Raw genomic sequence first — 5,189 nt, 5'->3', positions numbered from 1 at the left:
CCAATCACTCGTGCATCTCGTGCAAATCGTACTTTGTAATTGAATTATATTAAATTTGCATTTGGTTCTATTGTTAATGAGTTTTTGTTTCTAATTTGCATTCAGAAAACTATTTTAGTGAAAATTCTCGTCTTATGTGTAAATAAACAGTTCACGACATAGAAAGTGCTTTGTACAGGGTTTTATTCACTCGTTGTTTGTGTCAAAAACCCTCACTCGCTCGTTCCTCGCTCGTTCGGGTTTTTGACACAACTCGTGAATAAAACCCCGTACGCCGCACTTTCTATGACGTAAACTATATATTTTCACTGGGTGACAGCCTGTGCAACCTTACATAACATGCACCACAGCACCTTATACTGCTTATGAGGGCCACACAGCCAAACTTTTTTTCCAAAAAAGTTTTCTTAGCTTCAGGGAACAAATCATCTACTGACTTTGGGAGATATGTCCAGGTTTGACCCTAATTAGATGCACGCGGATTTCAATAAGCGTCACGAAGTGTCCCCTTGCTCTTCTCGCCAACTTCAACATCACTTGTGTCTCAGAATACAGACAATTTATGTCACAAAGTGTCCCCCAAATGCTACTCTTTAAGTGAAGATTAGCTGCTGCATTTACTCAAAGCTAAATATAATGCTGACCTTTACCCTTAGCTTATTGTTGAAAATAGGTAGCAAATGCTTAGACTTAAAGGGACACTTTGTGTTGGATGTCAAAATTGGGCGTGTATCTAATTAGGGTCAAACCTGGACATAAGTGGACTTTGGTAGTGACTATAAATGTTTTAGCTTGTACAGGGGAGTTGTGCATTTGGACGCTGAACATCAGAGGCGGATAGTGGTATTCCTACAGGCTTGACATTTTTCCTTTAACATCATTTATGGGACGAGATTCTTCCTTGTAGGTTTTTTTTACATATACTATAAGTAAGTACTGATGAAGACATTGTTTACAATCTCTGTGGCTCAGCTGGGACTAGTTTCTTTCTTTTTTTTTTTTTTTTCAGTTCTTGACAAAGATCAAACCTTCAATAACTCTTTTTTTTTAACTTTGATATAAGCTAGACTTAACTCTAGTGAATTGGAAAATGAAACATTTGTGGCAAATTTTATGATAAATTCAACTCAACAATCGAAATTGAAAGTTGACAATTGAAGCTAAGCTGAACACAATCTTGATGTGTAATTTTAAAGGGGGAACTGAAAAGAAAACACTTAAACACTGGGGGTTTCACGAATCTTTTTACGGAAGAAGTGTGCGGGAGATAAGCTGAAAATCAACTCTAAAGGAACCTATCCACGAATACTCAATACCTTTCAAAAAAAAAAGAAAAGGACAAAATTACCTTTTGCAAGGTCTAGCGATAGAGTACACCGAGCTGTAACGACAACAGCAGTCCCAAAACGATCTGTAGGAAACCTCACTGAACCGTAACGCAAGTGACAGAAGCTGCTTCCACATCAACTTGACTACCTCTAACTCGAATATCAGATCACCGGACACAGACAAGGCAATGACAAAAGATCTGTTCACACTATTTTAATAGAAGTATAATAAGAATTCATCCTAGGTTTGCAATCTCAAGATAGTCCAAAAGCAAGTCTTGACACACTAATTCTAGACTGGATCTCTTATTAGCAGAGTCGGAGAACTCGAAATCTTACGGCAGAAAGATCTTTTCGAACAATTTGCGTACTGGTTATAACCTTGCAAGAAGGTTAAACTAAATACGATAAATTCACCGCTTCAAAACGTTTTTCAAAGCTTTACAGATCTTTCCGAAGTGACTGAATGAAATACCTGTGTAAAATGGTTGGCTAATCGCTTGCACTCAACACAACTTATGGCCGACGGTACAAGTCCTGATCTGTAAGTAAGATGCGCGCAAGGTCTTACGGGATTTTTGGCCGCTGGCGCGCTTTATTGCTCGATGTTCAAAAAAAATTCGTCTTAATATTTAAATTCAGTTTGAAGTGTTTGCAGTTTGCAGTTTGCAGTGATTCAGCGCTAGAATGACTAGACACTTAAATTCACCTTTATCACGCGGCGGCCATTTTGGAGTCCGTGGGGAATAAAGGCTTTGTCTTTGCATTGTCTTTGCCCGTCCAGCCTCACACTGAATGTGAGGTTTGACGGGCAAAATCTTTTGTTTGGACATTGAGTGATATGGGTCTATAAAGTTCCTTTCCTTCCGTTTTTTCCCGTAGGACTAGCCACCTGCCATTTCTTTAATTGCCACTCCCCGTGAGGCCAATGAATAAATGATGCCTTCAAAAGAGATCCTAACTTGTATAAGGTCGGCAAACGTTATGGTGTCTGATACTCCAAACATGAGACGCTGTCGCCCTTTTGTTCTCCACTTGCTGGTTATCTGCTTTTTTTGGCTGGCTTGCCTTAAGAGCAAAACACTTGCTAATCAAGGTGAGAAAAAAGTTCTTGTCAACATCTAATTCAGGAACTCTAAAAGAGCATGGAAGCTGATGCGATGCATATCATAGTTCTGATATAGTTCTAAACTAAGTTTGACAACTTTTGTAACATTGGGCATCAATTCATCAGAAGCCATTCCGACCTAGAAATTAGATAATCAATGCTCTGGAGACAAAATGGTTTTGAAAAAGAGATACAAGAAAAGATAATATGTCATAAACTCCAAAGTCACGTGAATATCATGCTTTCTTTTAAGTTTTCTTACATTTAAAAAAGCATTGTCTGTCGTTAATTTCCTGTTTCATTTGTTTCATTTGAGCAGTATGTGAAGCCCTGTTACTCCAGTTTGTCACACTGCTTGTGTCTAACGGCAAAAATCTCAAGCTTTTGAAGAGCCTTTCAAACTCGGAAGCCACAGGCATTGACAAAATCTCTGGAAATTTTTTGAAAATTGCGGCTTATGCTATTTCTCCATCATAAACATGTGTATTGAAAAACGGCATAGTCTCAAGCAGCTTCCCTGGCGATTGAAAAATTGCCAGGGTCTTCCCTCTCAGTTTCAAAAAAGGGCCAAAAACTGCACCAGATAATTACAGACCGATCTCTGTCTTGCCAGAAAAAGCAAAATAATGGAAAAAAATTATCTACGAACAAGTATATGAGTACCTTACATCTAATAATATTCTTTGGGATCATCAATTCGGCTTTCGTAGACTTCACTCGACTGCTTCAGCTCTCTTAGATAGCTCAAACAGCTGGTATGTTAATATGAATAGAAGAGTGCTAACTCTTTTTCAGGCCGAGCCAATTTCCCGCGAAATATTTTTTCAAACCTATTCATTTCATATTATTTCTCGCTAAGTGTTGCATATTTCTTGTCCAAATGAAAGCTGAAAATAAAGATTATTTATTGATCTTTCAGTTGACATATTTTTATGGAATGTAATAGTCTCTCTCAATTATTTGCATAACAATCATAACACAAAAATTGCCACGCACACAACAAATTAAGTTGGCATTTACCTCTTCGTCGAATCCTCATGCACAACACTGGAATTTTTAGTTATTGTAAAAAATCTTTCTCTATTCGTTAGCAATCATCCTTTCAAATTTCAGAGAAATCAATCTAGCTGCAAATAATTTACGCATTTTTTTCAATGTGGAGACGGAAGGTCAATATGATATGGGGCAAAATTGCGCAAGTTTGAGCGATGAAGTTGCGTGTGTAACACGTTCTCAATATTTTTTACTGGGTTGGCAAACCCAGTCGGAATCTGGGCTTCATTTCGTGGGTTTTTTTTTGTTATTTTTTCTGGGTTGCCAAACCCAGTGAATCTCTGTTTTATTTCGTGGGTTTCTTTTTTTTGGTCGTTTTTTTTGGTTTTTATTATTACTGGGTTGTCAGTATGGCAAACCTAGTCGGAATCTGTGTTTAATTTGGTGGGTTTTTTTGTTATTACTGGGTTGCCAAACCCAATCGGAATCTCGGTTTCATTTCGTGGGTTTTTTACTGGGTTGTAGGCAATCCCAGTCTAGAAATGGAGGGCATTTGTTCGGTGTTATTTTTTTTTTCTTCCGTGTCGGTAAAAGTCTTGCCTGTCACTCCCCTGGTAAGTGGTATCTTTGTGCATAGAGCCTTCTGCGCGTATTTTCTTAGGATCGAGAGGGTAGTGGAACTGCGTAGATTTCTCTGGTGGACACAGTAGAATAATTAACTTAGCCTGCAATGGCGTCGAAAGTCATGTAACGCGAATGGCGTTTTACTGGATCCTTAAACAAGTCAGTTGGATAAACTACGCAGGCGGTGAAAACCAACACCTGGAATCTCAAAAGCGACGAGTAATGGACTTCGACAACAATCTGTCGCCCGTCGAGCAGAAATCAAAGTGAGCTGCATTTCTAAAATAATATTTACCAAGTGTGCTGTTATGTAGAACACTGAAACCAAATGGAAAATTCTCTGGTAACTTATGGGTTCAACAAAGACAGAGAATGAATCGAACACCTTAAGTAAATCTGTGATCAACTCTGCACGGTCTTCAGGTAATGTGACAGCCAAGAATTATTTGAAAGAAAGCTTGTCGTCTATTTTGTGCTTCATTATTCAAGGAAACGGTTCTTCATGGAAACGGTTTGATGCTGAAATTTTAATTTGTTGTAATATTGCGCATATTTGACACGATTGAGTTTTTTCTCTTCACGCACGCAATAATAGCAAATATGTTGTTTGTTTCAAAAAAATTGTTCGCTTGAAAAGGTGGCCTTTATGAATTCATCATGTTTTATTATATGTGTGCTGGATAGTTTTTATGGCAATAGTAAAGCATTTTCTTGTTATTCAAGGAAAATGTTCTTCAGGAAAGGGTTTGAACCTGAAGTACATGGTAATTTGACACGATTGAGTTTCTTGTCTTCACGCACGCAATGAAATTGGAAGAGGTTTTCGCCTCTAAGAGCAAATATGTTGTTTGTTCGCTGGACAAAGGTGGCCTTTATGAATTCATCATGTTTTATAATATGCAAGCTTGACTGGATAGTTTTTATCGCAATAGTAAAGCATTTTCGTGTCAAAATGAGGTTGTGCTAACTTAATTAATATAAACATACATTCTGCCTCGTGAGTTTGTTATTCTCGTTAACCAGCAATGGAAAGTCATTGCAACGCGAATGGCGTTTTAGTGCATCTTATGTTGTTTGTTTCAATAAAATGTTTCGCTGGAAAAGGATTCTGTGATATTTTCTGCTATTGTGAATCA

Source organism: Montipora foliosa, chromosome 13 (genome assembly GCF_036669935.1).
Source record: "Montipora foliosa isolate CH-2021 chromosome 13, ASM3666993v2, whole genome shotgun sequence".
NCBI classification, from domain to species: Eukaryota; Metazoa; Cnidaria; class Anthozoa; order Scleractinia; family Acroporidae; genus Montipora; species Montipora foliosa.
Note: the sequence above shows the minus strand (reverse complement) of the source record.